At 41.8% G+C, this 27,577-nt stretch overlaps 25 non-coding genes across 25 annotated transcripts; 13 read left to right on the forward strand and 12 right to left on the reverse strand.

Moving 5' to 3' along the window:
- The first annotated feature begins 893 nt into the window (after positions 1-893).
- On the forward strand, positions 894-967 carry TRNAT-AGU (transfer RNA threonine (anticodon AGU)). Its single transcript has one exon. It is a non-coding gene; the product is annotated as a tRNA-Thr (tRNA).
- Positions 968-1,518: 551 nt separating this feature from the next.
- TRNAS-UGA (transfer RNA serine (anticodon UGA)) lies at positions 1,519-1,600 on the reverse strand. The gene has a single exon. It is a non-coding gene; the product is annotated as a tRNA-Ser (tRNA).
- A 1,424-nt stretch (positions 1,601-3,024) lies between these two features.
- On the forward strand, positions 3,025-3,098 carry TRNAT-AGU (transfer RNA threonine (anticodon AGU)). The gene has a single exon. It is a non-coding gene; the product is annotated as a tRNA-Thr (tRNA).
- Positions 3,099-3,649: 551 nt separating this feature from the next.
- TRNAS-UGA (transfer RNA serine (anticodon UGA)) lies at positions 3,650-3,731 on the reverse strand. The gene has a single exon. It is a non-coding gene; the product is annotated as a tRNA-Ser (tRNA).
- A 1,423-nt stretch (positions 3,732-5,154) lies between these two features.
- Positions 5,155-5,228, forward strand: TRNAT-AGU (transfer RNA threonine (anticodon AGU)). Its single transcript has one exon. It is a non-coding gene; the product is annotated as a tRNA-Thr (tRNA).
- A 551-nt stretch (positions 5,229-5,779) lies between these two features.
- TRNAS-UGA (transfer RNA serine (anticodon UGA)) lies at positions 5,780-5,861 on the reverse strand. Its single transcript has one exon. It is a non-coding gene; the product is annotated as a tRNA-Ser (tRNA).
- Positions 5,862-7,284: 1,423 nt separating this feature from the next.
- TRNAT-AGU (transfer RNA threonine (anticodon AGU)) lies at positions 7,285-7,358 on the forward strand. Its single transcript has one exon. It is a non-coding gene; the product is annotated as a tRNA-Thr (tRNA).
- A 551-nt stretch (positions 7,359-7,909) lies between these two features.
- On the reverse strand, positions 7,910-7,991 carry TRNAS-UGA (transfer RNA serine (anticodon UGA)). Its single transcript has one exon. It is a non-coding gene; the product is annotated as a tRNA-Ser (tRNA).
- Positions 7,992-9,398: 1,407 nt separating this feature from the next.
- Positions 9,399-9,472, forward strand: TRNAT-AGU (transfer RNA threonine (anticodon AGU)). Its single transcript has one exon. It is a non-coding gene; the product is annotated as a tRNA-Thr (tRNA).
- A 552-nt stretch (positions 9,473-10,024) lies between these two features.
- On the reverse strand, positions 10,025-10,106 carry TRNAS-UGA (transfer RNA serine (anticodon UGA)). The gene has a single exon. It is a non-coding gene; the product is annotated as a tRNA-Ser (tRNA).
- Positions 10,107-11,529: 1,423 nt separating this feature from the next.
- TRNAT-AGU (transfer RNA threonine (anticodon AGU)) lies at positions 11,530-11,603 on the forward strand. The gene has a single exon. It is a non-coding gene; the product is annotated as a tRNA-Thr (tRNA).
- Positions 11,604-12,154: 551 nt separating this feature from the next.
- On the reverse strand, positions 12,155-12,236 carry TRNAS-UGA (transfer RNA serine (anticodon UGA)). Its single transcript has one exon. It is a non-coding gene; the product is annotated as a tRNA-Ser (tRNA).
- Positions 12,237-13,660: 1,424 nt separating this feature from the next.
- TRNAT-AGU (transfer RNA threonine (anticodon AGU)) lies at positions 13,661-13,734 on the forward strand. The gene has a single exon. It is a non-coding gene; the product is annotated as a tRNA-Thr (tRNA).
- A 551-nt stretch (positions 13,735-14,285) lies between these two features.
- TRNAS-UGA (transfer RNA serine (anticodon UGA)) lies at positions 14,286-14,367 on the reverse strand. The gene has a single exon. It is a non-coding gene; the product is annotated as a tRNA-Ser (tRNA).
- A 1,424-nt stretch (positions 14,368-15,791) lies between these two features.
- On the forward strand, positions 15,792-15,865 carry TRNAT-AGU (transfer RNA threonine (anticodon AGU)). Its single transcript has one exon. It is a non-coding gene; the product is annotated as a tRNA-Thr (tRNA).
- Positions 15,866-16,416: 551 nt separating this feature from the next.
- TRNAS-UGA (transfer RNA serine (anticodon UGA)) lies at positions 16,417-16,498 on the reverse strand. Its single transcript has one exon. It is a non-coding gene; the product is annotated as a tRNA-Ser (tRNA).
- Positions 16,499-17,921: 1,423 nt separating this feature from the next.
- On the forward strand, positions 17,922-17,995 carry TRNAT-AGU (transfer RNA threonine (anticodon AGU)). Its single transcript has one exon. It is a non-coding gene; the product is annotated as a tRNA-Thr (tRNA).
- A 551-nt stretch (positions 17,996-18,546) lies between these two features.
- Positions 18,547-18,628, reverse strand: TRNAS-UGA (transfer RNA serine (anticodon UGA)). The gene has a single exon. It is a non-coding gene; the product is annotated as a tRNA-Ser (tRNA).
- A 1,423-nt stretch (positions 18,629-20,051) lies between these two features.
- TRNAS-AGA (transfer RNA serine (anticodon AGA)) lies at positions 20,052-20,125 on the forward strand. The gene has a single exon. It is a non-coding gene; the product is annotated as a tRNA-Ser (tRNA).
- Positions 20,126-20,677: 552 nt separating this feature from the next.
- On the reverse strand, positions 20,678-20,759 carry TRNAE-UUC (transfer RNA glutamic acid (anticodon UUC)). Its single transcript has one exon. It is a non-coding gene; the product is annotated as a tRNA-Glu (tRNA).
- Positions 20,760-22,181: 1,422 nt separating this feature from the next.
- TRNAT-AGU (transfer RNA threonine (anticodon AGU)) lies at positions 22,182-22,255 on the forward strand. Its single transcript has one exon. It is a non-coding gene; the product is annotated as a tRNA-Thr (tRNA).
- A 2,056-nt stretch (positions 22,256-24,311) lies between these two features.
- On the forward strand, positions 24,312-24,385 carry TRNAT-AGU (transfer RNA threonine (anticodon AGU)). Its single transcript has one exon. It is a non-coding gene; the product is annotated as a tRNA-Thr (tRNA).
- A 551-nt stretch (positions 24,386-24,936) lies between these two features.
- TRNAS-UGA (transfer RNA serine (anticodon UGA)) lies at positions 24,937-25,018 on the reverse strand. The gene has a single exon. It is a non-coding gene; the product is annotated as a tRNA-Ser (tRNA).
- A 1,423-nt stretch (positions 25,019-26,441) lies between these two features.
- Positions 26,442-26,515, forward strand: TRNAT-AGU (transfer RNA threonine (anticodon AGU)). The gene has a single exon. It is a non-coding gene; the product is annotated as a tRNA-Thr (tRNA).
- A 550-nt stretch (positions 26,516-27,065) lies between these two features.
- On the reverse strand, positions 27,066-27,147 carry TRNAS-UGA (transfer RNA serine (anticodon UGA)). The gene has a single exon. It is a non-coding gene; the product is annotated as a tRNA-Ser (tRNA).
- Positions 27,148-27,577: the final 430 nt, after the last annotated feature.

Below are 27,577 nucleotides of genomic sequence, written 5' to 3' on the forward strand. Positions count from 1 at the left end.
TTGGTGCAGGATTATTGGAGCGCTTCAATGTCTTGGCCTGAAACTATGATGGGTCAGCAATGGCCTGTCTGTCTGTCTATTCAATGTCTCTGTGTACAGTCACTGCCTCTTCAGTTTCAATAGAACTCCTTTAGTATCACATTATGCTTTGGCCGGTTAGGTCAGTTGGTTAGAGCATGGTGCTAGTAACACCAAGGCTGTGAGTTCGATCTCCGTACGGGCAACACCTTTTCCATAAAGTAGAAAAGAAATCCATTAAAAAACAAGGCTATAAAAACACCATATAGGGTTGTTGTTTATTCTGGTAATTTACTGAGCTCTGGTGGCTGATGTTTGGACCAGGACCAGGGTGAGTATTGCTATAGCCATGTAAAGGGCACTGCGGGCTATCAGCCCTCCTTGCTGTGATACCCGCCTCTGCCAAGTTTTCTTGGGTCTCTCAAAGTGCACTTTGTGAAGCGCTGTTTGAACATGGACGCGTCACTTAGGTGACACTTTCTCTCCGTGAGTTGCGGTTCCTCTGTTTCTTGGTGGGATGTCCAGAGGCCACGAGAGGTGAAGGAAAGAGCACATGGGTAATGTAGGCATCAGGAATGATCTTGTGTATATTGGTGACCTTTAAATAATTGTAATCTGGTTTAGTTTAACGAATGCATTGAGCCCCTGGCCCATCAGTGTAAAACTTTAGAAAATAAATACAGATACGTACGTATAATGATATTCGTTTTTCATGACCCTCTTTGTAATATTTCCATCTTAATATCAGATTTTTCTTCTCCATTTTCTTTTCGGTAGCAGCTGAAAAATATCAAATCTTTCAAGACAGAAAAATATGCAGGGCCTCACAGTGACACCAGGACAGAAGGTACAGTGGTGAGTCGTGAAACAGAGTAGGTGCTGTGGCTTAGTTGGTTAAAGCGCCTGTCTAGTGAACAGGAGATCCTGAGTTCGAATCTCAGCAGTACCTTTTGTTTTACACAACCTCATAGAAGACGTACTGTTAGATAATAGACTCATTCTTTGTAAACCCAGTTGGTCCTATTATATTTAGGGCTCCCGGTTTTATGGTGTTTATTTTTTTGACATTTCCGTCTGTATTTATCCATATTTAATTTGTTGTCAACTTTATCTGTATTCATCCATATTTATTATGGGTTTTGTGAGAAAAATAAAGCTGAAACTGGTATATTTCCATATTTATTTAACCAATAAATATGCAGCCATGCTTTAATGTCTGCCAGGTGTTAGTGATATGAACAAATGCAGAAGATACATCAATTCACTTATATGAGAGTATGCGCATTTCAGTATCAGTTTGGTTTTGTGAAGTGAAAAGATGTTTTTAAGCTGCACTGCCATCAAAGTACAACATGGGAAGCAGTAATGCAAGCTTCAAACAACAGGTGCAGCACACTTAGCACAAGAGTAGCAAAGACACAATTATGCGGATATGCAGATGGTTACGAACCACATAATTAGTTTCCACGTCAAAATGTAATGACATAATAAAAAGGAAAGCGTAGTCGGCAGGATTCGAAACTGCGCGGTAAGACACCAATGGATTTCAAGTCCATCGCCTTAACCACTCGGCCACGACTACACCTTTCAAGATGTGCACTCACTCATAAATAAGCTGTAATGTGGTCTATAGTATGGGTAAAAGATGTTAGTTAATGAAGGGAAGGCGCAGACAATATTGAGCACATAATCTTCTTTATAAGGTTATAAACTGTGTTCTCTGGAGAATCACAGAAGAAGGCGCAGCAAGGGTCCAGTTCTATGAAAGTGAAGGGAGGGGCAGGTATGAGAGATTGGGTAAGGAGTACAGAGAAAAAGGTACAGGAAGTGAAGGGTTAAGGATTGAGAGCCCAGTGAGTGACAATGTGTGGTATGGATTAAGCTTGGGTGTGAGATGAACCTGCATAGCATTGAGCATGCGAGTGCTACCAAGCCTAGACCAGTACCTTTCTGGATGAGTGTGGCAGATGGGAGGGTCTGCGGATGATTCTTGCCTTCAATCCATCTTTTCTGGGGAGTGATGGTCGTGCAGCTCTTGTTATTGAAGCACGTTCAGTGCAGCTCATTAAATACTATCTGTGTTCTTTGGTGATGCTCCCCGGTGTGTGCGAATTGGTGCAGGATTATTGGAGCGCTTCAATGTCTTGGCCTGAAACTATGATGGGTCAGCAATGGCCTGTCTGTCTGTCTATTCAATGTCTCTGTGTACAGTCACTGCCTCTTCAGTTTCAATAGAACTCCTTTAGTATCACATTATGCTTTGGCCGGTTAGGTCAGTTGGTTAGAGCATGGTGCTAGTAACACCAAGGCTGTGAGTTCGATCTCCGTACGGGCAACACCTTTTCCATAAAGTAGAAAAGAAATCCATTAAAAAACAAGGCTATAAAAACACCATATAGGGTTGTTGTTTATTCTGGTAATTTACTGAGCTCTGGTGGCTGATGTTTGGACCAGGACCAGGGTGAGTATTGCTATAGCCATGTAAAGGGCACTGCGGGCTATCAGCCCTCCTTGCTGTGATACCCGCCTCTGCCAAGTTTTCTTGGGTCTCTCAAAGTGCACTTTGTGAAGCGCTGTTTGAACATGGACGCGTCACTTAGGTGACACTTTCTCTCCGTGAGTTGCAGTTCCTCTGCTTCTTGGTGGGATGTCCAGAGGCCACGAGAGGTGAAGGAAAGAGCACATGGGTAATGTAGGCATCAGGAATGATCTTGTGTGTATTGGTGACCTTTAAATAATTGTAATCTGGTTTAGTTTAACGAATGCATTGAGCCCCTGGCCCATCAGTGTAAAACTTTAGAAAATAAATACAGATACGTACGTATAATGATATTAGTTTTTCATGACCCTCTTTGTAATATTTCCATCTTAATATCAGATTTTTCTTCTCCATTTTCTTTTCGGTAGCAGCTGAAAAATATCAAATCTTTCAAGACAGAAAAAATATGCAGGGCCTCACAGTGACACCAGGACAGAAGGTACAGTGGTGAGTCGTGAAACAGAGTAGGTGCTGTGGCTTAGTTGGTTAAAGCACCTGTCTAGTAAACAGGAGATCCTGAGTTCGAATCTCAGCAGTACCTTTTGTTTTACACAACCTCATAGAAGAGGTACTGTTAGATAATAGACTCATTCTTTGTAAACCCAGTTGGTCCTATTATATTTAGGGCTCCCGGTTTTATGGTGTTTATTTTTTTGACATTTCCGTCTGTATTTATCCATATTTAATTTGTTGTCAACTTTATCTGTATTCATCCATATTTATTATGGGTTTTGTGAGAAAAATAAAGCTGAAACTGGTATATTTCCATATTTATTTAACCAATAAATATGCAGCCATGCTTTAATGTCTGCCAGGTGTTAGTGATATGAACAAATGCAGAAGATACATCAATTCACTTACATGAGAGTATGCGCATTTCAGTATCAGTTTGGTTTTGTGAAGTGAAAAGATGTTTTTAAGCTGCACTGCCATCAAAGTACAACATGGGAAGCAGTAATGCAAGCTTCAAACAACAGGTGCAGCACACTTAGCACAAGAGTAGCAAAGACACAATTATGCGGATATGCAGATGGTTACGAACCACATAATTAGTTTCCACGTCAAAATGTAATGACATAATAAAAAGGAAAGCGTAGTCGGCAGGATTCGAAACTGCGCGGTGAGACACCAATGGATTTCAAGTCCATCGCCTTAACCACTCGGCCACGACTACACCTTTCAAGATGTGCACTCACTCATAAATAAGCTGTAATGTGGTCTATAGTATGGGTAAAAGATGTTAGTTAATGAAGGGAAGGCGCAGACAATATTGAGCACATAATCTTCTTTATAAGGTTATAAACTGTGTTCTCTGGAGATTCACAGAAGAAGGCGCAGCAAGGGTCCAGTTCTATGAAAGTGAAGGGAGGGGCAGGTATGAGAGATTTGGTAAGGAGTACAGAGAAAAAGGTACAGGAAGTGAAGGGTTAAGGATTGAGAGCCCAGTGAGTGACAGTGTGTGGTATGGATTAAGCTTGGGTGTGAGATGAACCTGCATAGCATTGAGCCTGCGAGTGCTACCAAGCCGAGACCAGTACCTTTCTGGATGAGTGTGGCAGATGGGAGGGTCTGCGGATGATTCTTGCCTTCAATCCATCTTTTCTGGGGAGTGATGGTCGTGCAGCTCTTGTTATTGAAGCACGTTCAGTGCAGCTCATTAAATACTATCTGTGTTCTTTGGTGATGCTCCCCGGTGTGTGCGAATTGGTGCAGGATTATTGGAGCGCTTCAATGTCTTGGCCTGAAACTATGATGGGTCAGCAATGGCCTGTCTGTCTGTCTATTCAATGTCTCTGTGTACAGTCACTGCCTCTTCAGTTTCAATAGAACTCCTTTAGTATCACATTATGCTTTGGCCGGTTAGGTCAGTTGGTTAGAGCATGGTGCTAGTAACACCAAGGCTGTGAGTTCGATCTCCGTACGGGCAACACCTTTTCCATAAAGTAGAAAAGAAATCCATTAAAAAACAAGGCTATAAAAACACCATATAGGGTTGTTGTTTATTCTGGTAATTTACTGAGCTCTGGTGGCTGATGTTTGGACCAGGACCAGGGTGAGTATTGCTATAGCCATGTAAAGGGCACTGCGGGCTATCAGCCCTCCTTGCTGTGATACCCGCCTCTGCCAAGTTTTCTTGGGTCTCTCAAAGTGCACTTTGTGAAGCGCTGTTTGAACATGGACGCGTCACTTAGGTGACACTTTCTCTCCGTGAGTTGCGGTTCCTCTGCTTCTTGGTGGGATGTCCAGAGGCCACGAGAGGTGAAGGAAAGAGCACATGGGTAATGTAGGCATCAGGAATGATCTTGTGTATATTGGTGACCTTTAAATAATTGTAATCTGGTTTAGTTTAACGAATGCATTGAGCCCCTGGCCCATCAGTGTAAAACTTTAGAAAATAAATACAGATACGTACGTATAATGATATTAGTTTTTCATGACCCTCTTTGTAATATTTCCATCTTAATATCAGATTTTTCTTCTCCATTTTCTTTTCGGTAGCAGCTGAAAAATATCACATCTTTCAAGACAGAAAAATATGCAGGGCCTCACAGTGACACCAGGACAGAAGGTACAGTGGTGAGTCGTGAAACAGAGTAGGTGCTGTGGCTTAGTTGGTTAAAGCGCCTGTCTAGTGAACAGGAGATCCTGAGTTCGAATCTCAGCAGTACCTTTTGTTTTACACAACCTCATAGAAGACGTACTGTTAGATAATAGACTCATTCTTTGTAAACCCAGTTGGTCCTATTATATTTAGGGCTCCCGGTTTTATGGTGTTTATTTTTTTGACATTTCCGTCTGTATTTATCCATATTTAATTTGTTGTCAACTTTATCTGTATTCATCCATATTTATTATGGGTTTTGTGAGAAAAATAAAGCTGAAACTGGTATATTTCCATATTTATTTAACCAATAAATATGCAGCCATGCTTTAATGTCTGCCAGGTGTTAGTGATATGAACAAATGCAGAAGATACATCAATTCACTTATATGAGAGTATGCGCATTTCAGTATCAGTTTGGTTTTGTGAAGTGAAAAGATGTTTTTAAGCTGCACTGCCATCAAAGTACAACATGGGAAGCAGTAATGCAAGCTTCAAACAACAGGTGCAGCACACTTAGCACAAGAGTAGCAAAGACACAATTATGCGGATATGCAGATGTTTACGAACCACATAATTAGTTTCCACGTCAAAATGTAATGACATAATAAAAAGGAACGCGTAGTCGGCAGGATTCGAACCTGCGCAGGGAGAACCCAATGAATTTCAAGTCCATCGCCTTAACCACTCGGCCACGACTACACCTTTCAAGATGTGCACTCACTCATAAATAAGCTGTAATGTGGTCTATAGTATGGGTAAAAGATGTTAGTTAATGAAGGGAAGGCGCAGACAATATTGAACACATAATCTTCTTTATAAGGTTATAAACTGTGTTCTCTGGAGAATCACAGAAGAAGGCGCAGCAAGGGTCCAGTTCTATGAAAGTGAAGGGAGGGGCAGGTATGAGAGATTGGGTAAGGAGTACAGAGAAAAAGGTACAGGAAGTGAAGGGTTAAGGATTGAGAGCCCAGTGAGTGACAGTGTGTGGTATGGATTAAGCTCGGGTGTGAGATGAACCTGCATAGCATTGAGCATGCGAGTGCTACCAAGCCGAGACCAGTACCTTTCTGGATGAGTGTGGCAGATGGGAGGGTCTGCGGATGATTCTTGCCTTCAATCCATCTTTTCTGGGGAGTGATGGTCGTGCAGCTCTTGTTATTGAAGCACGTTCAGTGCAGCTCATTAAATACTATCTGTGTTCTTTGGTGATGCTCCCCGGTGTGTGCGAATTGGTGCAGGATTATTGGAGCGCTTCAATGTCTTGGCCTGAAACTATGATGGGTCAGCAATGGCCTGTCTGTCTGTCTATTCAATGTCTCTGTGTACAGTCACTGCCTCTTCAGTTTCAATAGAACTCCTTTAGAATCACATCGTGGTTTGGACGGTTAGGTCAGTTGGTTAGAGCATGGTGCTAGTAACACCAAGGCCGTGAGTTCGATCTCCGTACGGGCAACACATTTTCCATAAAGTAGAAAAGAAATCCATTAAAAAACAAGGCTATAAAAACACCATATAGGGTTGTTGTTTATTCTGGTAATTTACTGAGCTCTGGTGGCTGATGTTTGGACCAGGACCAGGGTGAGTATTGCTATAGCCATGTAAAGGGCACTGCGGGCTATCAGCCCTCCTTGCTGTGATACCCGCCTCTGCCAAGTTTTCTTGGGTCTCTCAAAGTGCACTTTGTGAAGCGCTGTTTGAACATGGACGCGTCACTTAGGTGACACTTTCTCTCCGTGAGTTGCGGTTCCTCTGCTTCTTGGTGGGATGTCCAGAGGCCACGAGAGGTGAAGGAAAGAGCACATGGGTAATGTAGGCATCAGGAATGATCTTGTGTATATTGGTGACCTTTAAATAATTGTAATCTGGTTTAGTTTAACGAATGCATTGAGCCCCTGGCCCATCAGTGTAAAACTTTAGAAAATAAATACAGATACGTACGTATAATGATATTAGTTTTTCATGACCCTCTTTGTAATATTTCCATCTTAATATCAGATTTTTCTTCTCCATTTTCTTTTCGGTAGCAGCTGAAAAATATCACATCTTTCAAGACAGAAAAATATGCAGGGCCTCACAGTGACACCAGGACAGAAGGTACAGTGGTGAGTCGTGAAACAGAGTAGGTGCTGTGGCTTAGTTGGTTAAAGCGCCTGTCTAGTGAACAGGAGATCCTGAGTTCGAATCTCAGCAGTACCTTTTGTTTTACACAACCTCATAGAAGACGTACTGTTAGATAATAGACTCATTCTTTGTAAACCCAGTTGGTCCTATTATATTTAGGGCTCCCGGTTTTATGGTGTTTATTTTTTTGACATTTCTGTCTGTATTTATCCATATTTAATTTGTTGTCAACTTTATCTGTATTCATCCATATTTATTATGGGTTTTGTGAGAAAAATAAAGCTGAAACTGGTATATTTCCATATTTATTTAACCAATAAATATGCAGCCATGCTTTAATGTCTGCCAGGTGTTAGTGATATGAACAAATGCAGAAGATACATCAATTCACTTATATGAGAGTATGCGCATTTCAGTATCAGTTTGGTTTTGTGAAGTGAAAAGATGTTTTTAAGCTGCACTGCCATCAAAGTACAACATGGGAAGCAGTAATGCAAGCTTCAAACAACAGGTGCAGCACACTTGGCACAAGAGTAGCAAAGACACAATTATGCGGATATGCAGATGTTTACGAACCACATAATTAGTTTCCACGTCAAAATGTAATGACATAATAAAAAGGAAAGCGTAGTCGGCAGGATTCGAACCTGCGCGGGGAGACCCCAATGGATTTCAAGTCCATCGCCTTAACCACTCGGCCACGACTACACCTTTCAAGATGTGCACTCACTCATAAATAAGCTGTAATGTGGTCTATAATATGGGTAAAAGATGTTAGTTAATGAAGGGATGGCGCAGACAATATTCAGCACATAATCTTCTTTATAAGGTTATAAACTGTGTTCTCTGGAGAATCACAGAAGAAGGCGCAGCAAGGGTCCAGTTCTATGAAAGTGAAGGGAGGGGCAGGTATGAGAGATTGGGTAAGGAGTAAAGAGAAAAAGGTACAGGAAGTGAAGGGTTAAGGATTGAGAGCCCAGTGAGTGACAGTGTGTGGTATGGATTAAGCTTGGGTGTGAGATGAACCTGCATAGCATTGAGCATTCGAGTGCTACAAAGCCGAGACCAGTACCTTTCTGGATGAGTGTGGCAGATGGGAGGGTCTGCGGATGATTCTTGCCTTCAATCCATCTTTTCTGGGGAGTGATGGTCGTGCAGCTCTTGTTATTGAAGCACGTTCAGTGCAGCTCATTAAATACTATCTGTGTTCTTTGGTGATGCTCCCCGGTGTGTGCGAATTGGTGCAGGATTATTGGAGCGCTTCAATGTCTTGGCCTGAAACTATGATGGGTCAGCAATGGCCTGTCTGTCTGTCTGTACAGTCACTGCCTCTTCAGTTTCAATAGAACTCCTTTAGTATCACATTATACTTTGGCCGGTTAGGTCAGTTGGTTAGAGCATGGTGCTAGTAACACCAAGGCTGTGAGTTCGATCTCCGTACGGGCAACACCTTTTCCATAAAGTAGAAAAGAAATACATTAAAAAACAAGGCTATAAAAACACCATAAAGGTTTTTGTTTATTCTGGTAATTTACTGAGCTCTGCTGGCTGATGTTTGGACCAGGACCAGGGTGAGTATTGCTATAGCCATGTAAAGGGCACTGCGGGCTATCAGCCCTCCTTGCTGTGATACCCGCCTCTGCCAAGTTTTCTTGGGTCTCTCAAAGTGCACTTTGTGAAGCGCTGTTTGAACATGGACGTGTCACTTAGGTGACACTTTCTCTCCGTGAGTTGCGGTTCCTCTGCTTCTTGGTGGGATGTCCAGAGGCCACGAGAGGTGAAGGAAAGAGCACATGGGTAATGTAGGCATCAGGAATGATCTTGTGTATATTGGTGACCTTTAAATAATTGTAATCTGGTTTAGTTTACCGAATGCATTGAGCCCCTGGCCCATCAGTGTAAAACTTTAGAAAATAAATACAGATACGTACGTATAATGATATTAGTTTTTCATGACCCTCTTTGTAATATTTCCATCTTAATATCAGATTTTTCTTCTCCATTTTCTTTTCGGTAGCAGCTGAAAAATATCAAATCTTTCAAGACAGAAAAATATGCAGGGCCTCACAGTGACACCAGGACAGAAGGTACAGTGGTGAGTTGTAAAACAGAGTAGGTGCTGTGGCTTAGTTGGTTAAAGCGCCTGTCTAGTAAACAGGAGATCCTGAGTTCGAATCTCAGCAGTACCTTTTGTTTTACACAACCTCATAGAAGAGGTACTGTTAGATAATAGACTCATTCTTTGTAAACCCAGTTGGTCCTATTATATTTAGGGCTCCCGGTTTTATGGTGTTTATTTTTTTGACATTTCCGTCTGTATTTATCCATATTTAATTTGTTGTCAACTTTATCTGTATTCATCCATATTTATTATGGGTTTTGTGAGAAAAATAAAGCTGAAACTGGTATATTTCCATATTTATTTAACCAATAAATATGCAGCCATGCTTTAATGTCTGCCAGGTGTTAGTGATATGAACAAATGCAGAAGATAAATCAATTCACTTATATGAGAGTATGCGCATTTCAGTATCAGTTTAGTTTTTATGAAGTGAAAAGATGTTTTTAAGCTGCACTGCCATCAAAGTACAACATGGGAAGCAGTAATGCAAGCTTCAAACAACAGGTGCAGCACACTTAGCACAAGAGCAGCAAAGACACAATTATGCGGATATGCAGATGGTTACGAACCACATAATTAGTTTCCACGTCAAAATGTAAAGACATAATAAAAAGGAAAGCGTAGTCAGCAGGATTCGAAACTGCGCGGTGAGACACCAACGGATTTCAAGTCCATCGCCTTAACCACTCGGCCACGACTACACCTTTCAAGATGTGCACTCACTCATAAATAAGCTGTAATGTGGTCTATAGTATGGGTAAAAGATGTTAGTTAATGAAGGGAAGGCGCAGACAATATTGAGCACATAATCTTCTTTATAAGGTTATAAACTGTGTTCTCTGGAGAATCACAGAAGAAGGCGCAGCAAGGGTCCAGTTCTATGAAAGTGAAGGGAGGGGCAGGTATGAGAGATTGGGTAAGGAGTACAGAGAAAAAGGTACAGGAAGTGAAGGGTTAAGGATTGAGAGCCCAGTGAGTGACAGTGTGTGGTATGGATTAAGCTTGGGTGTGAGATGAACCTGCATAGCATTGAGCATGCGAGTGCTACCAAGCCTAGACCAGTACCTTTCTGGATGAGTGTGGCAGATGGGAGGGTCTGCGGATGAGTCTTGCCTTCAATCCATCTTTTCTGGGGAGTGATGGTCGTGCAGCTCTTGTTATTGAAGCACGTTCAGTGCAGCTCATTAAATACTATCTGTGTTCTTTGGTGATGCTCCCCGGTGTGTGCGAATTGGTGCAGGATTATTGGAGCGCTTCAATGTCTTGGCCTGAAACTATGATGGGTCAGCAATGGCCTGTCTGTCTGTCTATTCAATGTCTCTGTGTACAGTCACTGCCTCTTCAGTTTCAATAGAACTCCTTTAGTATCACATTATGCTTTGGCCGGTTAGGTCAGTTGGTTAGAGCATGGTGCTAGTAACACCAAGGCTGTGAGTTCGATCTCCGTACGGGCAACACCTTTTCCATAAAGTAGAAAAGAAATCCATTAAAAAACAAGGCTATAAAAACACCATATAGGGTTGTTGTTTATTCTGGTAATTTACTGAGCTCTGGTGGCTGATGTTTGGACCAGGACCAGGGTGAGTATTGCTATAGCCATGTAAAGGGCACTGCGGGCTATCAGCCCTCCTTGCTGTGATACCCGCCTCTGCCAAGTTTTCTTGGGTCTCTCAAAGTGCACTTTGTGAAGCGCTGTTTGAACATGGACGCGTCACTTAGGTGACACTTTCTCTCCGTGAGTTGCGGTTCCTCTGTTTCTTGGTGGGATGTCCAGAGGCCACGAGAGGTGAAGGAAAGAGCACATGGGTAATGTAGGCATCAGGAATGATCTTGTGTATATTGGTGACCTTTAAATAATTGTAATCTGGTTTAGTTTAACGAATGCATTGAGCCCCTGGCCCATCAGTGTAAAACTTTAGAAAATAAATACAGATACGTACGTATAATGATATTCGTTTTTCATGACCCTCTTTGTAATATTTCCATCTTAATATCAGATTTTTCTTCTCCATTTTCTTTTCGGTAGCAGCTGAAAAATATCAAATCTTTCAAGACAGAAAAATATGCAGGGCCTCACAGTGACACCAGGACAGAAGGTACAGTGGTGAGTCGTGAAACAGAGTAGGTGCTGTGGCTTAGTTGGTTAAAGCGCCTGTCTAGTGAACAGGAGATCCTGAGTTCGAATCTCAGCAGTACCTTTTGTTTTACACAACCTCATAGAAGACGTACTGTTAGATAATAGACTCATTCTTTGTAAACCCAGTTGGTCCTATTATATTTAGGGCTCCCGGTTTTATGGTGTTTATTTTTTTGACATTTCCGTCTGTATTTATCCATATTTAATTTGTTGTCAACTTTATCTGTATTCATCCATATTTATTATGGGTTTTGTGAGAAAAATAAAGCTGAAACTGGTATATTTCCATATTTATTTAACCAATAAATATGCAGCCATGCTTTAATGTCTGCCAGGTGTTAGTGATATGAACAAATGCAGAAGATACATCAATTCACTTATATGAGAGTATGCGCATTTCAGTATCAGTTTGGTTTTGTGAAGTGAAAAGATGTTTTTAAGCTGCACTGCCATCAAAGTACAACATGGGAAGCAGTAATGCAAGCTTCAAACAACAGGTGCAGCACACTTAGCACAAGAGTAGCAAAGACACAATTATGCGGATATGCAGATGGTTACGAACCACATAATTAGTTTCCACGTCAAAATGTAATGACATAATAAAAAGGAAAGCGTAGTCGGCAGGATTCGAAACTGCGCGGTAAGACACCAATGGATTTCAAGTCCATCGCCTTAACCACTCGGCCACGACTACACCTTTCAAGATGTGCACTCACTCATAAATAAGCTGTAATGTGGTCTATAGTATGGGTAAAAGATGTTAGTTAATGAAGGGAAGGCGCAGACAATATTGAGCACATAATCTTCTTTATAAGGTTATAAACTGTGTTCTCTGGAGAATCACAGAAGAAGGCGCAGCAAGGGTCCAGTTCTATGAAAGTGAAGGGAGGGGCAGGTATGAGAGATTGGGTAAGGAGTACAGAGAAAAAGGTACAGGAAGTGAAGGGTTAAGGATTGAGAGCCCAGTGAGTGACAATGTGTGGTATGGATTAAGCTTGGGTGTGAGATGAACCTGCATAGCATTGAGCATGCGAGTGCTACCAAGCCTAGACCAGTACCTTTCTGGATGAGTGTGGCAGATGGGAGGGTCTGCGGATGATTCTTGCCTTCAATCCATCTTTTCTGGGGAGTGATGGTCGTGCAGCTCTTGTTATTGAAGCACGTTCAGTGCAGCTCATTAAATACTATCTGTGTTCTTTGGTGATGCTCCCCGGTGTGTGCGAATTGGTGCAGGATTATTGGAGCGCTTCAATGTCTTGGCCTGAAACTATGATGGGTCAGCAATGGCCTGTCTGTCTGTCTATTCAATGTCTCTGTGTACAGTCACTGCCTCTTCAGTTTCAATAGAACTCCTTTAGTATCACATTATGCTTTGGCCGGTTAGGTCAGTTGGTTAGAGCATGGTGCTAGTAACACCAAGGCTGTGAGTTCGATCTCCGTACGGGCAACACCTTTTCCATAAAGTAGAAAAGAAATCCATTAAAAAACAAGGCTATAAAAACACCATATAGGGTTGTTGTTTATTCTGGTAATTTACTGAGCTCTGGTGGCTGATGTTTGGACCAGGACCAGGGTGAGTATTGCTATAGCCATGTAAAGGGCACTGCGGGCTATCAGCCCTCCTTGCTGTGATACCCGCCTCTGCCAAGTTTTCTTGGGTCTCTCAAAGTGCACTTTGTGAAGCGCTGTTTGAACATGGACGCGTCACTTAGGTGACACTTTCTCTCCGTGAGTTGCAGTTCCTCTGCTTCTTGGTGGGATGTCCAGAGGCCACGAGAGGTGAAGGAAAGAGCACATGGGTAATGTAGGCATCAGGAATGATCTTGTGTGTATTGGTGACCTTTAAATAATTGTAATCTGGTTTAGTTTAACGAATGCATTGAGCCCCTGGCCCATCAGTGTAAAACTTTAGAAAATAAATACAGATACGTACGTATAATGATATTAGTTTTTCATGACCCTCTTTGTAATATTTCCATCTTAATATCAGATTTTTCTTCTCCATTTTCTTTTCGGTAGCAGCTGAAAAATATCAAATCTTTCAAGACAGAAAAAATATGCAGGGCCTCACAGTGACACCAGGACAGAAGGTACAGTGGTGAGTCGTGAAACAGAGTAGGTGCTGTGGCTTAGTTGGTTAAAGCACCTGTCTAGTAAACAGGAGATCCTGAGTTCGAATCTCAGCAGTACCTTTTGTTTTACACAACCTCATAGAAGAGGTACTGTTAGATAATAGACTCATTCTTTGTAAACCCAGTTGGTCCTATTATATTTAGGGCTCCCGGTTTTATGGTGTTTATTTTTTTGACATTTCCGTCTGTATTTATCCATATTTAATTTGTTGTCAACTTTATCTGTATTCATCCATATTTATTATGGGTTTTGTGAGAAAAATAAAGCTGAAACTGGTATATTTCCATATTTATTTAACCAATAAATATGCAGCCATGCTTTAATGTCTGCCAGGTGTTAGTGATATGAACAAATGCAGAAGATACATCAATTCACTTACATGAGAGTATGCGCATTTCAGTATCAGTTTGGTTTTGTGAAGTGAAAAGATGTTTTTAAGCTGCACTGCCATCAAAGTACAACATGGGAAGCAGTAATGCAAGCTTCAAACAACAGGTGCAGCACACTTAGCACAAGAGTAGCAAAGACACAATTATGCGGATATGCAGATGGTTACGAACCACATAATTAGTTTCCACGTCAAAATGTAATGACATAATAAAAAGGAAAGCGTAGTCGGCAGGATTCGAAACTGCGCGGTGAGACACCAATGGATTTCAAGTCCATCGCCTTAACCACTCGGCCACGACTACACCTTTCAAGATGTGCACTCACTCATAAATAAGCTGTAATGTGGTCTATAGTATGGGTAAAAGATGTTAGTTAATGAAGGGAAGGCGCAGACAATATTGAGCACATAATCTTCTTTATAAGGTTATAAACTGTGTTCTCTGGAGATTCACAGAAGAAGGCGCAGCAAGGGTCCAGTTCTATGAAAGTGAAGGGAGGGGCAGGTATGAGAGATTTGGTAAGGAGTACAGAGAAAAAGGTACAGGAAGTGAAGGGTTAAGGATTGAGAGCCCAGTGAGTGACAGTGTGTGGTATGGATTAAGCTTGGGTGTGAGATGAACCTGCATAGCATTGAGCCTGTGAGTGCTACCAAGCCGAGACCAGTACCTTTCTGGATGAGTGTGGCAGATGGGAGGGTCTGCGGATGATTCTTGCCTTCAATCCATCTTTTCTGGGGAGTGATGGTCGTGCAGCTCTTGTTATTGAAGCACGTTCAGTGCAGCTCATTAAATACTATCTGTGTTCTTTGGTGATGCTCCCCGGTGTGTGCGAATTGGTGCAGGATTATTGGAGCGCTTCAATGTCTTGGCCTGAAACTATGATGGGTCAGCAATGGCCTGTCTGTCTGTCTATTCAATGTCTCTGTGTACAGTCACTGCCTCTTCAGTTTCAATAGAACTCCTTTAGTATCACATTATGCTTTGGCCGGTTAGGTCAGTTGGTTAGAGCATGGTGCTAGTAACACCAAGGCTGTGAGTTCGATCTCCGTACGGGCAACACCTTTTCCATAAAGTAGAAAAGAAATCCATTAAAAAACAAGGCTATAAAAACACCATATAGGGTTGTTGTTTATTCTGGTAATTTACTGAGCTCTGGTGGCTGATGTTTGGACCAGGACCAGGGTGAGTATTGCTATAGCCATGTAAAGGGCACTGCGGGCTATCAGCCCTCCTTGCTGTGATACCCGCCTCTGCCAAGTTTTCTTGGGTCTCTCAAAGTGCACTTTGTGAAGCGCTGTTTGAACATGGACGCGTCACTTAGGTGACACTTTCTCTCCGTGAGTTGCGGTTCCTCTGCTTCTTGGTGGGATGTCCAGAGGCCACGAGAGGTGAAGGAAAGAGCACATGGGTAATGTAGGCATCAGGAATGATCTTGTGTATATTGGTGACCTTTAAATAATTGTAATCTGGTTTAGTTTAACGAATGCATTGAGCCCCTGGCCCATCAGTGTAAAACTTTAGAAAATAAATACAGATACGTACGTATAATGATATTAGTTTTTCATGACCCTCTTTGTAATATTTCCATCTTAATATCAGATTTTTCTTCTCCATTTTCTTTTCGGTAGCAGCTGAAAAATATCAAATCTTTCAAGACAGAAAAAATATGCAGGGCCTCACAGTGACACCAGGACAGAAGGTACAGTGGTGAGTCGTGAAACAGAGTAGGTGCTGTGGCTTAGTTGGTTAAAGCACCTGTCTAGTAAACAGGAGATCCTGAGTTCGAATCTCAGCAGTACCTTTTGTTTTACACAACCTCATAGAAGAGGTACTGTTAGATAATAGACTCATTCTTTGTAAACCCAGTTGGTCCTATTATATTTAGGGCTCCCGGTTTTATGGTGTTTATTTTTTTGACATTTCCGTCTGTATTTATCCATATTTAATTTGTTGTCAACTTTATCTGTATTCATCCATATTTATTATGGGTTTTGTGAGAAAAATAAAGCTGAAACTGGTATATTTCCATATTTATTTAACCAATAAATATGCAGCCATGCTTTAATGTCTGCCAGGTGTTAGTGATATGAACAAATGCAGAAGATACATCAATTCACTTACATGAGAGTATGCGCATTTCAGTATCAGTTTGGTTTTGTGAAGTGAAAAGATGTTTTTAAGCTGCACTGCCATCAAAGTACAACATGGGAAGCAGTAATGCAAGCTTCAAACAACAGGTGCAGCACACTTAGCACAAGAGTAGCAAAGACACAATTATGCGGATATGCAGATGGTTACGAACCACATAATTAGTTTCCACGTCAAAATGTAATGACATAATAAAAAGGAAAGCGTAGTCGGCAGGATTCGAAACTGCGCGGTGAGACACCAATGGATTTCAAGTCCATCGCCTTAACCACTCGGCCACGACTACACCTTTCAAGATGTGCACTCACTCATAAATAAGCTGTAATGTGGTCTATAGTATGGGTAAAAGATGTTAGTTAATGAAGGGAAGGCGCAGACAATATTGAGCACATAATCTTCTTTATAAGGTTATAAACTGTGTTCTCTGGAGATTCACAGAAGAAGGCGCAGCAAGGGTCCAGTTCTATGAAAGTGAAGGGAGGGGCAGGTATGAGAGATTTGGTAAGGAGTACAGAGAAAAAGGTACAGGAAGTGAAGGGTTAAGGATTGAGAGCCCAGTGAGTGACAGTGTGTGGTATGGATTAAGCTTGGGTGTGAGATGAACCTGCATAGCATTGAGCCTGCGAGTGCTACCAAGCCGAGACCAGTACCTTTCTGGATGAGTGTGGCAGATGGGAGGGTCTGCGGATGATTCTTGCCTTCAATCCATCTTTTCTGGGGAGTGATGGTCGTGCAGCTCTTGTTATTGAAGCACGTTCAGTGCAGCTCATTAAATACTATCTGTGTTCTTTGGTGATGCTCCCCGGTGTGTGCGAATTGGTGCAGGATTATTGGAGCGCTTCAATGTCTTGGCCTGAAACTATGATGGGTCAGCAATGGCCTGTCTGTCTGTCTATTCAATGTCTCTGTGTACAGTCACTGCCTCTTCAGTTTCAATAGAACTCCTTTAGTATCACATTATGCTTTGGCCGGTTAGGTCAGTTGGTTAGAGCATGGTGCTAGTAACACCAAGGCTGTGAGTTCGATCTCCGTACGGGTAACACCTTTTCCATAAAGTAGAAAAGAAATCCATTAAAAAACAAGGCTATAAAAACACCATATAGGGTTGTTGTTTATTCTGGTAATTTACTGAGCTCTGGTGGCTGATGTTTGGACCAGGACCAGGGTGAGTATTGCTATAGCCATGTAAAGGGCACTGCGGGCTATCAGCCCTCCTTGCTGTGATACCCGCCTCTGCCAAGTTTTCTTGGGTCTCTCAAAGTGCACTTTGTGAAGCGCTGTTTGAACATGGACGCGTCACTTAGGTGACACTTTCTCTCCGTGAGTTGCGGTTCCTCTGCTTCTTGGTGGGATGTCCAGAGGCCACGAGAGGTGAAGGAAAGAGCACATGGGTAATGTAGGCATCAGGAATGATCTTGTGTATATTGGTGACCTTTAAATAATTGTAATCTGGTTTAGTTTAACGAATGCATTGAGCCCCTGGCCCATCAGTGTAAAACTTTAGAAAATAAATACAGATACGTACGTATAATGATATTAGTTTTTCATGACCCTCTTTGTAATATTTCCATCTTAATATCAGATTTTTCTTCTCCATTTTCTTTTCGGTAGCAGCTGAAAAATATCACATCTTTCAAGACAGAAAAATATGCAGGGCCTCACAGTGACACCAGGACAGAAGGTACAGTGGTGAGTCGTGAAACAGAGTAGGTGCTGTGGCTTAGTTGGTTAAAGCGCCTGTCTAGTGAACAGGAGATCCTGAGTTCGAATCTCAGCAGTACCTTTTGTTTTACACAACCTCATAGAAGACGTACTGTTAGATAATAGACTCATTCTTTGTAAACCCAGTTGGTCCTATTATATTTAGGGCTCCCGGTTTTATGGTGTTTATTTTTTTGACATTTCCGTCTGTATTTATCCATATTTAATTTGTTGTCAACTTTATCTGTATTCATCCATATTTATTATGGGTTTTGTGAGAAAAATAAAGCTGAAACTGGTATATTTCCATATTTATTTAACCAATAAATATGCAGCCATGCTTTAATGTCTGCCAGGTGTTAGTGATATGAACAAATGCAGAAGATACATCAATTCACTTATATGAGAGTATGCGCATTTCAGTATCAGTTTGGTTTTGTGAAGTGAAAAGATGTTTTTAAGCTGCACTGCCATCAAAGTACAACATGGGAAGCAGTAATGCAAGCTTCAAACAACAGGTGCAGCACACTTAGCACAAGAGTAGCAAAGACACAATTATGCGGATATGCAGATGTTTACGAACCACATAATTAGTTTCCACGTCAAAATGTAATGACATAATAAAAAGGAACGCGTAGTCGGCAGGATTCGAACCTGCGCAGGGAGAACCCAATGAATTTCAAGTCCATCGCCTTAACCACTCGGCCACGACTACACCTTTCAAGATGTGCACTCACTCATAAATAAGCTGTAATGTGGTCTATAGTATGGGTAAAAGATGTTAGTTAATGAAGGGAAGGCGCAGACAATATTGAACACATAATCTTCTTTATAAGGTTATAAACTGTGTTCTCTGGAGAATCACAGAAGAAGGCGCAGCAAGGGTCCAGTTCTATGAAAGTGAAGGGAGGGGCAGGTATGAGAGATTGGGTAAGGAGTACAGAGAAAAAGGTACAGGAAGTGAAGGGTTAAGGATTGAGAGCCCAGTGAGTGACAGTGTGTGGTATGGATTAAGCTCGGGTGTGAGATGAACCTGCATAGCATTGAGCATGCGAGTGCTACCAAGCCGAGACCAGTACCTTTCTGGATGAGTGTGGCAGATGGGAGGGTCTGCGGATGATTCTTGCCTTCAATCCATCTTTTCTGGGGAGTGATGGTCGTGCAGCTCTTGTTATTGAAGCACGTTCAGTGCAGCTCATTAAATACTATCTGTGTTCTTTGGTGATGCTCCCCGGTGTGTGCGAATTGGTGCAGGATTATTGGAGCGCTTCAATGTCTTGGCCTGAAACTATGATGGGTCAGCAATGGCCTGTCTGTCTGTCTATTCAATGTCTCTGTGTACAGTCACTGCCTCTTCAGTTTCAATAGAACTCCTTTAGAATCACATCGTGGTTTGGACGGTTAGGTCAGTTGGTTAGAGCATGGTGCTAGTAACACCAAGGCCGTGAGTTCGATCTCCGTACGGGCAACACATTTTCCATAAAGTAGAAAAGAAATCCATTAAAAAACAAGGCTATAAAAACACCATATAGGGTTGTTGTTTATTCTGGTAATTTACTGAGCTCTGGTGGCTGATGTTTGGACCAGGACCAGGGTGAGTATTGCTATAGCCATGTAAAGGGCACTGCGGGCTATCAGCCCTCCTTGCTGTGAAACCCGCCTCTGCCAAGTTTTCTTGGGTCTCTCAAAGTGCACTTTTTGAAGCGCTGTTTGAACATGGACGCGTCACTGAGGTGACACTTTCTCTCCGTGAGTTGCGGTTCCTCTGCTTCTTGGTGGGATGTCCAGAGGTCACGAGAGGTGAAGGAAAGAGCACATGGGTAATGTAGGCATCAGGAATGATCTTGTGTATATTGGTGACCTTTAAATAATTGTAATCTGGTTTAGTTTAACGAATGCATTGAGCCCCTGGTCCATCAGTGTAAAACTTTAGAAAATAAATACAGATACGTACATATAATGATATTAGTTTTTCATGACCCTCTTTGTAATATTTCCATCTTAATATCAGATTTTTCTTCTCCATTTTCTTTTCGGTAGCAGCTGAAAAATATCAAATCTTTCAAGACAGAAAAATATGCAGGGCCTCACAGTGACACCAGGACAGAAGGTACAGTGGTGAGTCGTGAAACAGAGTAGGTGCAGTGGCTTAGTTGGTTAAAGCGCCTGTCTAGAAAACAGGAGATCCTGAGTTCGAATCTCAGCAGTACCTTTTGTTTTACACAACCTCATAGCAGAGGTACTGTTAGATAATAGACTCATTCTTTGTAAACCCAGTTGGTCCTATTATATGTAGGGCTCCCGGTTTTATGGTGTTTATTTTTTTGACATTTCCGTCTGTATTTATCCATATTTAATTTGTTGTCAACTTTATCTGTATTCATCCATATTTATTATGGGTTTTGTGAGAAAAATAAAGCTGAAACTGGTATATTTCCATATTTATTTAACCAATAAATATGCAGCCATGCTTTAATGTCTGCCAGGTGTTAGTGATATGAACAAATGCAGAAGATAAATCAATTCACTTATATGAGAGTATGCGCATTTCAGTATCAGTTTAGTTTTTATGAAGTGAAAAGATGTTTTTAAGCTGCACTGCCATCAAAGTACAACATGGGAAGCAGTAATGCAAGCTTCAAACAACAGGTGCAGCACACTTAGCACAAGAGTAGCAAAGAAACAATTATGCGGATATGCAGATGTTTACGAACCACATAATTAGTTTCCACGTCAAAATGTAATGACATAATAAAAAGGAACACGTAGTCGGCAGGATTCGAACCTGCGCAGAGAGACCCCAATGGATTGAAAGTCCATCGCCTTAACCACTCGGCCACGACTACACCTTTCAAGATGTGCACTCACTCATAAATAAGCTGTAATGTGGTCTATAGTATGGGTAAAAGATGTTAGTTAATGAAGGGAAGGCGCAGACAATATTGAGCACATAATCTTCTTTATAAGGTTATAAACTGTGTTCTCTGGATAATCACAGAAGAAGGCGCAGCAAGGGTCTTGTTCTATGAAAGTGAAGGTAGGGGCAGGTATGAGAGATTGGGTAAGGAGTACCGAGAAAAAGGTACAGGAAGTGAAGGGTTAAGGATTGAGAGCCCAGTGAGTGACAGTGTGTGGTATGGATTAAGCTTGGGTGTGAGATGAACCTGCATAGCATTGAGCATGCGAGTGCTACCAAGCCGAGACCAGTACCTTTCTGGATGAGTGTGGCAGATGGGAGGGTCTGCGGATGATTCTTGCCTTCAATCCATCTTTTCTGGGGAGTGATGGTCGTGCAGCTCTTGTTATTGAAGCACGTTCAGTGCAGCTCATTAAATACTATCTGTGTTCTTTGGTGATGCTCCCCGGTGTGTGCGAATTGGTGCAGGATTATTGGAGCGCTTCAATGTCTTGGCCTGAAACTATGATGGGTCAGCAATGGCCTGTCTGTCTGTCTATTCAATGTCTCTGTGTACAGTCACTGCCTCTTCAGTTTCAATAGAACTCCTTTAGTATCACATTATGCTTTGGCCGGTTAGGTCAGTTGGTTAGAGCATGGTGCTAGTAACACCAAGGCTGTGAGTTCGATCTCCGTACGGGCAACACATTTTCCATAAAGTAGAAAAGAAATCCATTAAAAAACAAGGCTATAAAAACACCATATAGGGTTGTTGTTTATTCTGGTAGTTTACTGAGCTCTGGTGGCTGATGTTTGGACCAGGACCAGGGTGAGTATTGCTATAGCCATGTAAAGGGCACTGCGGGCTATCAGCCCTCCTTGCTGTGATACCCGCCTCTGCCAAGTTTTCTTGGGTCTCTCAAAGTGCACTTTGTGAAGCGCTGTTTGAACATGGACGCGTCACTTAGGTGACACTTTCTCTCCGTGAGTTGCGGTTCCTCTGCTTCTTGGTGGGATGTCCAGAGGAGACGAGAGGTGAAGGAAAGAGCACATGGGTAATGTAGGCATCAGGAATGATCTTGTGTATATTGGTGACCTTTAAATAATTGTAATCTGGTTTAGTTTAACGAATGCATTGAGCCCCTGGCCCATCAGTGTAAAACTTTAGAAAATAAATACAGATACGTACGTATAATGATATTAGTTTTTCATGACCCTCTTTGTAATATTTCCATCTTAATATCAGATTTTTCTTCTCCATTTTCTTTTCGGTAGCAGCTGAAAAATATCAAATCTTTCAAGACAGAAAAATATGCAGGGCCTCACAGTGACACCAGGACAGAAGGTACAGCGGTGAGTCGTAAACAGAGTAGGTGCTGTGGCTTAGTTGGTTAAAGCGCCTGTCTAGTAAACAGGAGATCCTGAGTTCGAATCTCAGCAGTACCTTTTGTTTTACAGAACCTCATAGAAGAGGTACTGTTAGAAAATACACTCATTCTTTGTAAACCCAGTTGGTCCTATTATATTTAGGGCTCCCGGTTTTATGGTGTTTATTTTTTTGACATTTCCGTCTGTATCTATCCATATTTAATTTATTGTCAACTTTATCTGTATTCATCCATATTTATTATGGGTTTTGTGAGAAAAATAAAGCTGAAACTGGTATATTTCCATATTTATTTAACCAATAAATATGCAGCCATGCTTTAATGTCTGCCAGGTGTTAGTGATATGAACAAATGCAGAAGATAAATCAATTCACTTATATGAGAGTATGCGCATTTCAGTATCAGTTTGGTTTTGTGAAGTGAAAAGATGTTTTTAAGCTGCACTGCCATCAAAGTACAACATGGGAAGCAGTAATGCAAGCTTCAAAGAACAGGTGCAGCACACTTAGCACAAGAGTAGCAAAGACACAATTATGCGGATATGCAGATGGTTACGAACCACATAATTAGTTTCCACGTCAAAATGTAATGACATAATAAAAAGGAAAGCGTAGTCGGCAGGATTCGAAAATGCACGGTGAGACACCAATGGATTGCAAGTCCATCGCCTTAACCACTCGGCCATGACTACACCTTTCAAGATGTGCACTCACTCATAAATAAGCTGTAATGTGGTCTATAGTATGGGTAAAAGATGTTAGTTAATGAAGGGAAGGAGCAGACAATATTGAGCACATAATCTTCTTTATAAGGTTATAAACCGTGTTCTCTGGAGAATCACAGAAGAAGGCGCAGCAATGGTCCAGTTCTATGAAAGTGAAGGGAGGGGCAGGTATGAGAGATTGGGTAAGGAGTACAGAGAAAAAGGTACAGGAAGTGAAGGGTTAAGGATTGAGAGCCCAGTGATTGACAGTGTGTGGTATGGATTAAGCTCGGGTGTGAGATGAACCTGCATAGCATTGAGCATGCGAGTGCTACCAAGCCGAGACCAGTACCTTTCTGGATGAGTGTGGCAGATGGGAGGGTCTGCGGATGATTCTTGCCTTCAATCCATCTTTTCTGGGGAGTGATGGTCGTGCAGCTCTTGTTATTGAAGCACGTTCAGTGCAGCTCATTAAATACTATCTGTGTTCTTTGGTGATGCTCCCCGGTGTGTGCGAATTGGTGCAGGATTATTGGAGCGCTTCAATGTCTTGGCCTGAAACTATGATGGGTCAGCAATGGCCTGTCTGTCTGTCTATTCAATGTCTCTGTGTACAGTCACTGCCTCTTCAGTTTCAATAGAACTCCTTTAGTATCACATTATGCTTTGGCCGGTTAGGTCAGTTGGTTAGAGCATGGTGCTAGTAACACCAAGGCTGTGAGTTGGATCTCTGTACGGGCAACACTTTTTCCATAAAGTAGAAAAGAAATCCATTAAAAAACAAGGCTATGAAAACACCATATAGGGTTGTTGTTTATTCTGGTAATTTACTGAGCTCTGGTGGCAGATGTTTGGACCAGGACCAGGGTGAGTATTGCTATAGCCATGTAAAGGGCACTGCGGGCTATCAGCCCTCCTTGCTGTGATACCCGCCTCTGCCAAGTTTTTTTGGGTCTCTCAAAGTGCACTTTGTGATGCGCTGTTTGAACATGGACGCGTCACTTAGGTGACACTTTCTCTCCGTGAGTTGCGGTTCCTCTGCTGCTTGGTGGGATGTCCAGAGGCCACGAGAGGTGAAGGAAAGAGCACATGGGTAATGTAGGCATCAGGAATGATCTTGTGTATATTGGTGACCTTTAAATAATTGTAATCTGGTTTAGTTTAACGAATGCATTGAGCCCCTGGCCCATCAGTGTAAAACTTTAGAAAATAAATACAGATACGTACGTATAATGATATTCGTTTTTCATGACCCTCTTTGTAATATTTCCATCTTAATATCTGATTTTTCTTCTCCATTTTCTTTTCGGTAGCAGCTGAAAAATATCAAATCTTTCAAGACAGAAAAATATGCAGGGCCTCACAGTGACACCAGGACAGAAGGTACACTGGTGAGTTGTGAAACAGAGTAGGTGCTGTGGCTTAGTTGGTTAAAGCGCCTGTCTAGTAAACAGGAGATCCTGAGTTCGAATCTCAGCAGTACCTTTTGTTTTACACAACCTCATAGAAGAGGTACTGTTAGATAATAGACTCATTCTTTGTAAACCCAGTTGGTCCTATTATATTTAGGGCTCCCGGTTTTATGGTGTTTATTTTTTTGACATTTCCGTCTGTATTTATCCATATTTAATTTGTTGTCAACTTTATCTGTATTCATCCATATTTATTATGGGTTTTGTGAGAAAAATAAAGCTGAAACTGGTATATTTCCATATTTATTTAACCAATAAATATGCAGCCATGCTTTAATGTCTGCCAGGTGTTAGTGATATGAACAAATGTAGAAGATAAATCAATTCACTTATATGAGAGTATGCGCATTTCAATATCAGTTTGGTTTTGTGAAGTGAATAGATGTTTTTAAGCTGCACTGCCATCAAAGTACAACATGGGAAGCAGTAATGCAAGCTTCAAACAACAGGTGCAGCACACTTGGCACAAGAGTAGCAAAGAGACAATTATGCAGATATGCAGATGTTTACGAACCACATAATTAGTTTCCACGTCAAAATGTAATGACATAATAAAAAGGAAAGCGTAGTTGGCAGGATTCGAACCTGCGCGGGGAGACCCCAATGGATTTCAAGTCCATCGCCTTAACCACTCCGCCACGACTACACTTTTCAAGATGTGCACTCACTCATAAATAAGCTGTAATGTGGTCTATAGTATGGGTAAAAGATGTTAGTTAATGAAGGGAAGGCGCAGACAATATTGAGCACATAATCTTCTTTATAAGGTTATAAACTGTGTTCTCTGGAGAATCACAGAAGAAGGCGCAGCAACGGTCCAGTTCTATGAAAGTGAAGGGAGAGGCAGGTATGAGAGATTGGGTAAGGAGTACAGAGAAAAAGGTACAGGAAGTGAAGGGTTAAGGATTGAGAGCCCAGTGAGTGACAGTGTGTGGTATGGATTAAGCTCGGGTGTGAGATGAACCTGCATAGCATTGAGCATGCGAGTGCTACCAAGCCGAGACCAGTACCTTTCTGGATTAGTGTGGCAGATGGGAGGGTCTGCCGATGATTCTTGCCTTCAATCCATCTTTTCTGGGGAGTGATGGTCGTGCAGCTCTTGTTATTGAAGCACGTTCAGTGCAGCTCATTAAATACTATCTGTGTTCTTTGGTGATGCTCCCCGGTGTGTGCGAATTGGTGCAGGATTATTGGAGCGCTTCAATGTCTTGTCCTGAAACTATGATGGGTCAGCAATGGCCTGTCTGTCTGTCTATTCAATGTCTCTGTGTACAGTCACTGCCTCTTCAGTTTCAATAGAACTCCTTTAGAATCACATTATGCTTTGGCCGGTTAGGTCAGTTGGTTAGAGCATGGTGCTAGTAACACCAAGGCTGTGAGTTCGATCTCCGTACGGGCAACACCTTTTCCATAAAGTAGAAAAGAAATCCATTAAAAAACAAGGCTATAAAAACACCATATAGGGTTGTTGTTTATTCTGGTAATTTACTGAGCTCTGGTGGCTGATGTTTGGACCAGGACCAGGGTGAGTATTGCTATAGCCATGTAAAGGGCACTGCGGGCTATCAGCCCTCCTTGCTGTGATACCCGCCTCTGCCAAGTTTTCTTGGGTCTCTCAAAGTGCACTTTGTGAAGCGCTGTTTGAACATGGACGTGTCACTGAGGTGACACTTTCTCTCCGTGAGTTGCGGTTCCTCTGCTTCTTGGTGGGATGTCCAGAGGTCACGAGAGGTGAAGGAAAGAGCACATGGGTAATGTAGGCATCAGAAATGATCTTGTGTATATTGGTGACCTTTAAATAATTGTAATCTGGTTTAGTTTAACGAATGCATTGAGCCCCTGGCCCATCAGTGTAAAACTTTAGAAAATAAATACAGATACGTACGTATAATGATATTAGTTTTTCATGACCCTCTTTGTAATATTTCCATCTTAATATCAGATTTTTCTTCTCCATTTTCTTTTCGGTAGCAGCTGAAAAACATCAAATCTTTCAAGACAGAAAAATATGCAGGGCCTCACAGTGACACCAGGACAGAAGGTACAGTGGTGAGTCGTGAAACAGAGTAGGTGCTGTGGCTTAGTTGGTTAAAGCGCCTGTCTAGTAAACAGGAGATCCTGAGTTCGAATCTCAGCAGTACCTTTTGTTTTACACAACCTCATAGAAGAGGTACTGTTAGATAATAGACTCATTCTTTGTAAACCCAGTTGGTCCTATTATATTTAGGGCTCCCGGTTTTATGGTGTTTATTTTTTGACATTTCCGTCTGTATTTATCCATATTTAATTTGTTGTCAACTTTATCTGTATTCATCCATATTTATTATGGGTTTTGTGAGAAAAATAAAGCTGAAACTGGTATATTTCCATATTTATTTAACCAATAAATATGCAGCCATGCTTTAATGTCTGCCAGGTGTTAGTGATATGAACAAATGCAGAAGATAAATCAATTTATTTATATGAGAGTATGCGCATTTCAGTATCAGTTTGGTTTTGTGAAGTGAAAAGATGTTTTTAAGCTGCACTGCCATCAAAGTACAACATGGGAAGCAGTAATGCAAGCTTCAAACAACAGGTGCAGCACACTTGGCACAAGAGTAGCAAAGACACAATTATGCGGATATGCAGATGTTTGCGAACCACATAATTAGTTTCCACGTCAAAATGTAATGACATAATAAAAAGGAAAGGGTAGTCGGCAGGATTCGAACCTGCGCAGGGAGACCCCAATGGATTTCAAGTCCATCGCCTTAACCACTCAGCCACGACTACACCGTTCAAGATGTGCACTCACTCATAAATAAGCTGTAATGTGGTCTATAGTATGGGTAAAAGATGTTAGTTAATGAAGGGAAGGCGCAGACAATATTGAGCACATAATCTTCTTTATAAGGTTATAAACTGTGTTCTCTGGAGAATCACAGAAGAAGGCGCAGCAAGGGTCCAGTTCTATGAAAGTGAAGGGAGGGGCAGGTATGAGAGATTGGGTAAGGAGTACAGAGAAAAAGGTACAGGAAGTGAAGGGTTAAGGAGTGAGAGCCCAGTGAGTGACAGTGTGTGGTATGGATTAAGCTTGGGTGTGAGATGAACCTGCATAGCATTGAGCATGCGAGTGCTACCAAGCCTAGACCAGTACCTTTCTGGATGAGTGTGGCAGATGGGAGGGTCTGCGGATGATTCTTGCCTTCAATCCATCTTTTCT

Source organism: Triturus cristatus, chromosome 4_2 (assembly GCF_964204655.1).
Source record: "Triturus cristatus chromosome 4_2, aTriCri1.1, whole genome shotgun sequence".
Lineage (NCBI taxonomy): Eukaryota > Metazoa > Chordata > Amphibia > Caudata > Salamandridae > Triturus > Triturus cristatus.